Genomic DNA, 12,487 nt, shown 5'->3' on the forward strand with positions numbered 1-12,487 from the left:
TCAGTTATGGTCACCATCCAGTGTCAAGTTGATCACAGAACTTGAGGCGATCCAATGTAGCTACACGAAGAAGATAGCCTCTATGCAGAATATAAGCTACTGGGAAAGACTCAAGAGATTAAAACTATATTCCTTGGAGCGTAGGCGGGAAAGATATGCCATAATATACATCTGGAAGATGTATATTACATCGAGAATTACACAAATGCCAGAACTGGGCGCCACTGTGTGGTGCCTAGGACTACAAATTTGCCATCAAGATGTAGGACAAGATACTGTGATAGCCTGGGCTTCCGAGACCCACAGCTCTTCAATATCCTCCCGAAGAACCTAAGAGACCTGCATGGGGTGGATGCAGATGTCTTTAAAATGAAACTGGATCTCTTCCTGTCAGGTATCCCAAATGAACCAACTTCACGGCAGGAGGTGCAGATGAGGGCAGCCGCATCGAACTCTCTCATGCACCAAATGGCAGTTGCTAAAAAGCATTCGTGAAGTAAAACCATGTAGCAACACCAAATGGCGGTGCCCCAGCATGGCCACAGCTCATGAGCTGAAACTAGAATCAATCAATCAATCAATCAATCATATGTATGGCGATAACTATTAATATATATATATATATATATACATATATATATATCTGTAAATGTGACAATTATTCGGTAGCCATGATAAAATTCTGAGTTTCAGATGTCGGGGCGGAAACCCGTGCCAGCATCTCTTCAGTTATCGGGCCATTGAAAAAATGCTATGAAAATGACCGTTTTATATATATATATATATATATATATACTCTGTACTCTTTTACTTGTTTCAGTCATTTGACTGCAGCCATGCTGGAGCACTGCCTTTAGTCGAGGAAATCGACCCCCAGGACTTATTCTTTGTAAGCCTAGTACTTATTCTATCGGTCTCTTTTGACGAACCGCTAAGTGACGGGGACGTAAAAAAACCAGCATCAGTTGTCAAGCGATGTTGGGGGGACAAACACACACACATATATATACATATATACGACGGGCTTCTTTCAGTTTCCGTCTACCAAATCCACTCACAAGGCTTTGGTCGGCCTGAGGCTATAGTAGAAGACACTTGCCCAAGGTGCCACGCAGTGGGACTGAACCCGGAACCATGTGGTTGTTAAGCAAGCTACTTAGCACACAGCCACCCTGCGCCTATACATATATATATATATGTGTGTGTGTGTGTGTGTGTGTGGTGGTGCTCCAGTATGACCACGGCCGCCTGGTTGAAATGCGTGATAATATGTGTATATATAAGGCCTTCTTTTACAACAGTAAAGAGACTACTACAGAGAACATATTTCATGAAATTTTATATTTATCACAAGAGATAAATTGGATTCTTCCCGTGAAGCGTACTATAATGTAAGGGAGATAATTAACAACCAGAGTACCATATTACTTCCCTGGCATCCGTAGAGTTGCAAAATTGCTTCGTGAATCACAATTTTTAAATGTTGGCAAGCAAGGAAAGGACGAGGCAATCAGATAAAAGGAAAAGACAGTTTTATTGTTGTGATATGTGAAGTTATGTATCGGTATCTCTTTTCTCTTTTACTCGTTTCACTCATTTGACTGCGGCCATGCTGGAGCACCGCCTTTAATCGAGCAAATCGACCCCGGGACTTATTCTTTTGTAAGCCCAGTACTTATTCTATCGGTCTCTTTTGCCGAACCGCTCAGTAACGGGGACATAAACACACCAGCATCAGTTGTCAAGCAATGCTAGGGGGACAAACACAGACACACAAACACATACACACATATATATATATATACGACAGGCTTCTTTCAGTTTCCGTCTACCAAATCCACTCACAAGGCATTGGTCGGCCCGGGGCTATAGCAGAAGACACTTGCCCAAGATGCCACGCAGTGGGACTGAACCCGGAACCATGTGGTTGGTTAGCAAGCTACTTACCACCTGCGCCTATATATACATTTGTGTGCATTTTTATGTGTGTGTAATGTATACAAGTGCATGCATGTCTGAATTTGTACAGAAGTTCCTTTCACAGCCACATAATTAGTGACATGTTTAATAATTCATGCATTAGAAGAGCTAGTACCTAAGATCAATTATTGGTAGAAATTTAGTGTACATAATCATAATCTATCTATCTATCCATCCATCCATCCATACACACACACACACATACTAATATACATACATGCCACTTAACCCTTATACACATATGTACATATATATACACACACACATACATCCGTACATATACAAACATGGTATACACATACATGTGTACACACACACACATATATGCATGTACACACATACATATAAACATGCACATATACAAATATATGCATATACATACACACATATATACATCTACACCACATATACACACCTACACAACTGTACTAACATACTCAGATGTACATGCACGTGGATGTATGTTTACATACTCATACGCACATATATATATACATGTGTGCACAGATATATACATACACCCCAACCACTTACACACACATGTAAACACATAAGAGGGTGTACATCTGTATAAACATATTCCTATATTTTATACATACACACATACATACCTGCACACACACATACATGTATATATACACCTATACATACATATGCAGTACAGTGCAAAAGTCTTCGGTCACTTTAAATTATTGTAAATTTCTACTAATTGCCAACTTATGAGTGGCTGTTTTGCATTGTGTTTTTCACAGATGAAATATTAGCCCTGTTGGTGTCATTTCCATACCTAATCATTATATTTTGTAGTAGGGGTTCAGAACGAAATGGGAAGATGTGAGATGACCACTAAAAATGGCCGTGCAAAAGTTTTTGGCCACCTCACATAAATCAATCAAGGCCAACCCCGCCTCAAATGGCTTCTGTGCCGGTGGCACATAAAAAGCACCATCCGAACGTGGCCGATGCCAGCACTGCCTTGACTGGCTTCTGTGCCGGTGGCACATAAAAAAGCACCAACCGATCGTGGCCGATGCCAGACCCCTCTGGCACCTGTGCCGGTGGCACGTAAAAAGCACCCACTATACTCGCGGAGTGGTTGGCGTTAGGAAGGGCATCCAGCTGTAGCAGCCCCTGGCTCCCCAGACCCTGGTCGAACCGTCCAACCCGTGCTAGCGCAGAAAACGGACATTAAACGATGATGATGATAATGACACAGTGTTTTAAAACTGAAAAATGTATGTCATGAAAGTTTATTACATAATGTTCATTTCAAGAAGTTACTGTACATTGTTAATATTTCATGTGGCTTCCCTTAGCTTGAATAATTGTTTCAATGTGCCTAGGAAGAGATGTGTACAAATCCTTCACAGGTCTGAGATGAACTTTCTTTGTTGTTTCTCTGGTTGTAAATGTTGCTTCAGTTAAGAGATTTTTTAGGTTGGGTGCTTGACATCTGCTGTATTTTGAATCTGTTATTAATTTGCTCATTTTTAATGATTGTTGAAGAACTGGGAGATATTTTTTTGCAGTATTGATGATTTTGCGATTTCTTGGGTTGTGGCTGAAGACAAAAGGAATGCCTATGAGTTCATTTTTATTTTTGTATTTGTTTTCCTCTGAGGTCCGTAGTTGGGGTGTTTTTTGTTTTGGTGTTTACTTTGTCAATCTAGTAGGGTACTTTTGTTCTTTTAGAAATATTTTTAATGCTTGTAATCTTTTATCCCTTAATTCTGCATCTATTACTATCATTCATCATCATTGTTCGACCGTGGTCAAGACAATGGAATTTACCATGCTACGCTAGACTTTACGGTCCATCATGGCATTACGGAGGTCCTGTTGCTGGATGCCTGTATCCCTGGAGATTACATCAGGGTAGGAGAGTGTGCGCCCTCTGGTATTGCGAGTAGATGGCTTCCAGAGGAGAAGAGTAGAAATTACCTCTTTTTCAGCTCTACAACAATGTCCAGCAAACTGGACTCTCCTACCTTTCACCTATTTCTATAGTGCAAATTCAGTATAGGGTATGTTTCTTTTGGTATGGGAGGAATGAAAGTTCAGATATTGCTGTATGTCTGTAGTTTTGTAGAAGAGATCTGTTTTTATGGTGTTATCTTCTTTAATTAGAATTATGTTTAAAAATGGTAATTCCTTTGTGTGTTGTTCCATAGTGAATTTTATTGAGGTATGTAAATTATTTAAAAGTGAGTGAAAGATTCCGAAGTCTTCTTGGTTTTTGGTCCAAAATATAAAATAGTCATCCAAATACTGCTTCTTAATTGTCTTTTTACATAATTGGATAAATGTTTCTGTTGGTTAGCAATACAGTTTTGACCTCTGAGAAGCCCGTTACAAGTTCGTATGTATTCATTTATAAGTTATTAGATCTGTTTATGAAAACTATACTAGGAAATGTATGAAAATTAGTTTTAAAAAACCGCAAAAGGCAAGCCTGAAATGTAATCCACTATGAATTCCAATGGGGGTCGAAGTCTGATACAGAAGCATGTAATTTTCCTAAGTGATCTGCAAGAGTTGTTCCCCTTGATGCCAAAATTCTAGTAATTTACGATAGCAGCCTCCGTAACAATATGCAACTGTTTCAGGCATGTTATCCATCATATTAGTAATTTTAATGGCGATCTTTCGTCTCTAGTAGACCTTTCCGTCGATTTCCGTAAAAAAATTTTTTTTTTTACATATGGGCTTGCGGGAACTTTTGAAGTAATATACATACATATACACATACACCGAGTAAAAACTTTCAGTTATCTCTTTCTTTCACACATTACTCTGTCTCTTCACACACACTAACAGAAGCACTTCACTTACACAACATACTGTCTGTCTCCCACACCCCATCAAACACACACACGCACACACGTGTACATCAATGCTTCCCCTAGACGGCAACTTCAAAAGAACTTCCCTCTTCATACAATCGCTTTCTCTTAGTCTCTTTCGCTCTCATTACTTCAAAAGTTCCCGCAAGCCCATATGTAAAAAAAAAAATTTTTTTACGGAAATCGACGGAAAGGTCTACTAGAGACGAAAGATTGCCATTTTAATTGCTCTTTGAATCTTATCGCTTGATTACATCAACTACACTTCAAAAGTTGATCAAACTACTGAAATCTATTACAAATAATGTAAACAGTACAGTAATGAAATTGACCTCGGTACTTGACTAGTATTGCATTATCTTTTAGTAACTCTTTCAGTGTGCAAAGCAAATATATTCACCTAAAATTTCGTTTCTTTTCACTGTTGAAAGCAGTTTTATATACCAATCTATATTTTGTCATGTACTGCCTTCTGAGAGACATGCTGGGTTTACTGAAGCAACACGGCTTGCAGAAAATACCAATTCTATTTTTGGGTAAATATTTAACATCATTACTGGAATAGTCATAAAATTTAATTTCCCAGCAAAAGGATTCATGGCAGGATTTCAACTCAGAATGTAAAGGAATATTTCTAAATATCTATTTCTTTACTACCCACAAGGGGCTAAACACAGAGGAGACAAACGGATTAAGTCAATTACATCGACCCCAGTGCGTAACTGGTACTTAATTTATCGACCCCGAAAGGACGAAAGGCAAAGTCGACCTCGGCGGAATTTAAACTCAGAACGTAACGGCAGACGAAATACGGCTACGCATTTCACCCGGCGTGCTAATACTTCTGCCATCTCGCCGCCTTCTAAATATCACAAGGCATTTTGTCTGATATACTTGCTCCCTGACGCCCAGCAAGGCTTCTGCTCAGGAAGAAGCTGCCTCACACAACTTTTGTAGCATTATGACTGGGTGTTGAACCATCTTACACTGACTATTGTTATGATAACCCTTGCAGTTCTTATAAACTCTTCAAACAATTCCTTATTTAACCCACCGCAATTTTTTTAATCCTTAGGTAATGTGTTGACTATTTGATTTTAACTTACTTTATTCTAAATAATAGACAATTTTACTCAGTATAAACATTAAGTTAAATGTTTTTCTAGTTATTAGTTTTATCTTCTTTCTCAAATAAGGTCTGACCTTTCAACTGATAGATTCTTTGCAAATAATTAATGGATACTAACATATTTCTGAATACAATCAAAATCAAAATAGAAATCGATCAACATCAATGGAAATTGTAGCTGTGATACCAGTGCCGGTGGCACGTAAGTGAACCGTTCGAACGTGGCCGTTGCCAGCGCCGCCCCGACGGGCCTCCGTGCCGGTGGCACGTAAAAAGCACCATCCGATTGTGGCCATTGCCAGCCTCGCCTGGCCCCCCTGCCCGTGGCACGTAAAAGGTACCATCTGATTGTGGCCATTGCCAGCCTCACCTGGCCCCCGTGCCAGTGACACGTAAAAAGCACTATCCAATCGTGGCTGTTTGCCAGCCTCGTCTGGCACCTGTGCCAGTGGCACGTAAAAAGCACCCATTACACTCACGGAGTGGTTGACGTTAGGAAGGGCATCCAGCCATAGAAACATTGCCAGATCAGACTGGGCCTGGTGCAGCCTTCTGGCTTCCCAGACCCCAGTTGAACCGTCCAACCCATGCTAGCATGGAAAGCAGATGCAAAATGATGATAAATTTATTAACTGTTACCTTTAAATTAACCTGGTGTATTACACATACAAATTTCATTATTTCATGACACACATTTATTTGTTTATGCTGGTCAGTCTTCCAGTCATCAAGTAAACCAATTCTCTATTTTACTTCTCAGACTTTTTTTTCTAATTTTCCTATTTTTGTCTTTATTTTGATAACCCCAAGCTTCCTCTTGGGGTTAAAAATGATGATAATGTCAGTTCCTACAGAACAGCCATGAAGTGGCGATAAACCTTACTTCTCAGTACAGTTTCTACTTTCATCTCTTATAAAGATTTTCTAACGAGCTACTTTGCTCTAATTCATTTATCTTACTTGGCTGTATTCTTCCTTTTCCTTTTTCTCCTCTCCACTTTTATCATGATTAAGTAAAAGAAAAACTAATGCCAACTATAAATTAATATGGTAAATAATTGGGTTATTTTTTTAGGGCATTGTCAGAAACAGCCTTTGAACTTGTCTCCGTAGGGTTAGATGTTTGCTTGGCACCTACTCTTTACTCTTTTACTCGTTTCAGTCATTTGACTGCGGCCATGCTGGAGCACCGCCTTTTAATCGAGCAAATCGACCCCGGGACTTATTCTTTTGTAAGCCCAGTACTTATTCTATTGGTCTCTTTTGCCGGACCGCTAGGTAACGGGGACATAAACACACCAGCATCGGTTGTCAAGCAATGCTAGGGGGACAAACACAGACACACAAACACTCGCATGCATATATATATGTACATATATACAACAGGCTTCTTTCAGTTTCCGTCTACCAAATCCACTCACAAGGCTTTGGTCGGCCCGAGGCTATAGTAGAAGACAACTGCTCAAGGTGCCATGCAGCGGGACTGAAACCGGAACCATGTGGTTGGTAAACAAGCTACTTACCACACAGCCACTCCCTGTTATATTTGGATAAGTTCTACCTCTATTGGCCTTTGTTAGAAGCAGTTGCTAAATTTAACGATTTCTGTAGATCTGAATACTTCTGTCTTTATATTTATGACCTTATTCCCCTCTTGATCAGCTTGTTGACACATCCACCTTAAATTTCTTAAAATGTTGGTATTCTTATTAGAAATTGCACTTGTTGAGACCACTTCATTTGTGAAGCTCCAAGGAAGCTATAAGGTAATGTACAAACACTCAACTATGATTACATCAAATGCTTTTACTATATATCCTCGTTCTTATCAGCTTGATAAATAGGAAACTAAATTAATATTTTTGCCAGGAAACCTATGGTAGCTGTTTTTTTACAGGATATTTTTGTAGTTTTTATTATAATTATATATATATATATATGCCGATGCCAGACCCCTCTGGCACCTGTGCAGGTGGCACGTAAAAAGCACCCACTACACTCGTGGAGTGGTTGGTGTTAGGAAGGGCATCCAGCTGTAGAAACACTGCCAGATCAGACTGGAGCCTGGAGCAGCCCCTGGCTCCCCAGACCCCGGTTGAACCGTCCAACCCGTGCTAGCGCGGAAAACGGACGTTAAACGATGATGATGATATATATATATATATATATATTTAGGCACAGGAGTGGCTGTGTGCTACGTAGCTTGCTTACTAACCACATGATTCCAGATTAGTTCCCACTGCATGGCACCTTGGGCAAGTGTCTTCTACCATAGCCTCAGGCCGACCAAAGCCTTGTGAGTGGATTTGGTAGACGGAAATTTATATATGTATGTATGTCTGTGTTTGTCCCCCAACATCACTTGACAACTGATGGCGGTGTGTTTACATCCCTGTAACTGAGCGGTTTGGCAAAAGAGACCGATAGAATAAGTACTAGGCTTACAAAGAATAAGTCCTGGGGTTGCTTTGCTCAACTAAAGGCGGTGCTCCAGTATGGCCACAGTCAAATGACTGAAACAAGTAAAAGAGTATATGTATGTGTGTGTGTGTGCATTACTTTTGATTACAAAAAGGCCTTTGATAGCATTGAGACAAAAGCAGCGTTGTAATCCCTGGAAATGCAAGGTGTCAAGGCACAATACATCAAACTGCTCAGAAATCCGAACTCTGGATGCATAACAGATACGACTCTACTACCACCACCATTAACCCTTTAGTGTTTAAACCGGCCCTATCCGGCCAAAATATTCTACCTATTTTATGTCAGATATGGTCATTCATAGCTACCTTATTGTGTCATTTTAAAAATAAACAATCACATCATTGAAATCTCAAAGCCATGAAATGATGCAAGATTAATTTTACATGGTGTGAATACATAAGCTTTACATTTGACAGAATAATCTGAATGCTAAAGGGTTAAGGGTTCCAGTTGGGAAGGATGTCGAGCAAAGAGATGCCATCTCTCCAAAGCTCTTTACCACATGTCTAGAAATTGTTAGCAAGGACATCAACTGGACATCAATGGTGTGAACATCAATGGTGAACAACAAGCACACCTCTGATTCGCACCTGACGTTGTACTCATCATTAAAACCACAGGCTAAAGGGCAGGATGAAAGGTGTTTACGTCAATAAAGGACATGCTTAAAAACTAAGCCAGACAAGACCATATGTGCCAGAGTCTTCAGTAGCACTGTGCTACCTACGCTCTTAGATGCAAGTGTGATGTGGACTTCTTTCCTCAAAGAGGATAGAACATCAATTGGTTACAACACAATAGGCCACGGAAAGATTCAGGTTAGAAGTATCATTATGACAGCATATTTGAAATGGGATAATTCGAGAATGGAGCAAAGTGAATGATATAATAATAATAATAATAATAATAATAAACATTGTGTACAGTGCTCAGGTGCACTACAACTCATCTAAAGTGCATATATAATCAGGTGTAGTAATCCTGAAAGCCAAATACAAATTCCACTGGACATGTCAGAAGGCTTGCAGACAACAGGTGGATCCACAAAGTTGCTGAAATAGTGTCTAAGAGACAAGATTTAGAGGTCAAGATGGAAAATGACACAATCAAGACAGAATCGGAGGCACATTGTGACCAGCGGTATACAGTAGCATCTGATGGTCAGGTTGATGCTAATATATATATATATATATATATATATATATATATATATATATGTGTATGTGTAGATTATATTTAAAATTAGTTTAGATAGGAGACTTTAAAATGTAGCATCCAAACCTAGTAGTGTGTCTTGAGAGCAAGTTCCATTTTATGGCTGTGTGGTAAGTAGCTTTCTTACCAACCACATGGTTCCAGGTTCAGTCCCACTGCGTGGCACCTTGCGCAAGTGCCTTCTACTATAGCCTCGGGCCAACCAAAGCCTTGTGAGTGGATTTGGTAGACGGAAACTGAAAGAAGCCTGTCATATGTATGTATATGTGTGTGTGTGTGTGTGTGTGTGTGTGTATGTTTGTGTGTCTGTGTTTGTCCCCTCAACATCGCTTGACAATTGATGCTGGTGTGTTTATGTCCCCGTAACTTAGCAGTTTGGCAAAAGAGACCGATAGAATAAGTACTAGGCTTACAAAGAATAAGTCCTGGGGTCGATTTGCTTGACTACATGCAGTGCTCCAGCATGGCCACAGTCAAATTACTGAAACAAGTAGAGTAAAAAAAAGTGTGTATATATATATATATATATATACATACTTGGAAATGGATGCGTGGCATTCCATCATATAATAACAAAATAATAAATAAACCATATGCATATATACATACATATATGTACGTACCTGCATCTATATGTATATATACATGCATATATGGGTACAGGACACCAAAAAAACGTCGAACACAATGAGAAACGAAAACATAAACACAAAACCAAGGAAAATTCCCCTTCTTCAGCTGCTTCTGTTTCGTCTACTCCGTGTTATGTCCATTTCCTTGGTTTTGTGTTTATGTTTTCGTTTCTCATTGTGTTCGACGTTTTTTTGGTGTCCTGTACCCATAAATGCATGTATATATATACATGTAGAGGTAGGTACGTACATATATGTATATATGCATATATATATATACACATACATATATATATATACACATACATATATATATATAACCTGTAAGTTCTACCTGTGGGGCAAATGTTGGCATGGTGAGGACTGCAAAAGCTGCCGGTTTGCCCACCCGACACCCCGCCAGAATTTCAGGGGACTCAAAGAGAAAAACTTTACCGAGGGAACACAAGAAATGTCTCCCAGGAAAACTTTCAAAAATGAAGTGCGCTCCTCAGATGTTCTGCGCAACGCAGCAGCTGAGCAAGAGTCTTTTTTATGCATGGCGGAAAGAATTGTCCGGCAGCTAACTTGGCTACACCAAGCACAGAGAAGGAACCCTGCCCACCACTATGCAAGGCCATCACAGTCAACAGACACGGGATGGCCTCCCCTAACGCCTGCACAGCCATCACCCCAATACTTTTACTAAATATTGGGGGCCTGTTGCATCAAAATAGAAACAAGATTTCTTTCCTGAGAGGTCTTACTGCATGCAATCAAGCCCTATGCATAGCACTTGTGGAAACTCACCTCAACCTTGATATAGAGGACGCAGAAGTACACATATTAAACTGCCATACTGCGAACAGACAGAAGGAAAAGGAGCCATGGTGGAGTTGCTGTATACATCCGAGATGACCTCAAAACCAGAACAAATACAAGCTGCCCCAGAAATATGCAGACATAGTGCGTAATGCCCCAACAAGGAGAAGGCGCACATTTGCAGAGGAAATGCAGACGGCGGCAGCAGAACAAAGAAATTTTGTGGAAATGGCAGAGAAAATTGTGGGACAACTGGCCTGGATACATCGTCTTCAGAGCCAGGGGCACTCACAACAGCACTCAAGACCACCACAATCAAGGGACCCAGGTGGCCACCGCTGACGCCGGCCCAGGTGCCACACCGTCAGCCTTTATTGACACCCCGGGTGTCTCACCAGTGCTCTGCTGAATGTCAGAGGTCTGGTGAAACCCACTAATATGGGTAAAATTCCTTACCTTAGGGACTTGAGCACAAGCAACCATGCAATATGCATAGCGCTGACTGAAACGCACCTGTCAAGCAGTATAGCAGATGCAGAAATACACATACCGAAGTATACTGTTTTTCGGTCGGACAGGAAGGAAAGAACTCATGGTGGGGTTGCCCTGTACGTCCGTGAAGATGTCACACCCATAGTACTGTTGACACACTCAAACTCAGTCTGTGACACTGATAGTACACATGAAACAACCGAAAATAGTAATATGTGTCACATATCGGCCACCAGAACACCCCTAGTCTGAAGGAGTGTTTGAAGATAGCCTCAGAAGAATAGAAGAAGTCCTGGACAAACTGGACCAGGGTAACACCATTCTACTGCTGGGAGATTTTAACCTTCCGAAAGTCAAATGGCCAGATGGCCATCTCCTCCCTGGAATGACATCACTTGAACAGAGACAGACAGAGTCCTTGTTGGCTCTCACACGCAAGTTTTTCATGGAGCAAGCAGTGCTTTGGCCAACAAGAGGTGAGAATGTCTTGGACCTCTGTTTCACAAGCAACCCGATGCTCATCCACACATAATGGTAACACCAACAATTCTCTCAGATCACAACTTAGTAGAGGTAATGATATATGGTATGAGAGAGTTAGTTGACGCAGCCATTAGAAAATACCACAGGCCTATCCAGTCTAAACTTCCATAAGGCAAACTGGAAGAAGATCAACGAAGAGATCCGAAAACATGACTGGAGTGACTTCATCACCACACAAGACACCAACACACATTTCCAACATTTCATGACAACAATACAGAACATATGCCATAAGTTTGTCCCGGAGAAAAAGCCAGCAGGCATAGGAACGTTATTCCCAGAGACAGGAAAAACTTATGAGGCGAAGAGCTAAGCTCTCGAAGCAACTGAATGCACGGCAGAGAAACAATGAGGGACTCCACCTGAAA

Source organism: Octopus sinensis, linkage group LG4, assembly GCF_006345805.1.
Source record: "Octopus sinensis linkage group LG4, ASM634580v1, whole genome shotgun sequence".
Taxonomy (NCBI): Eukaryota; Metazoa; Mollusca; class Cephalopoda; order Octopoda; family Octopodidae; genus Octopus; species Octopus sinensis.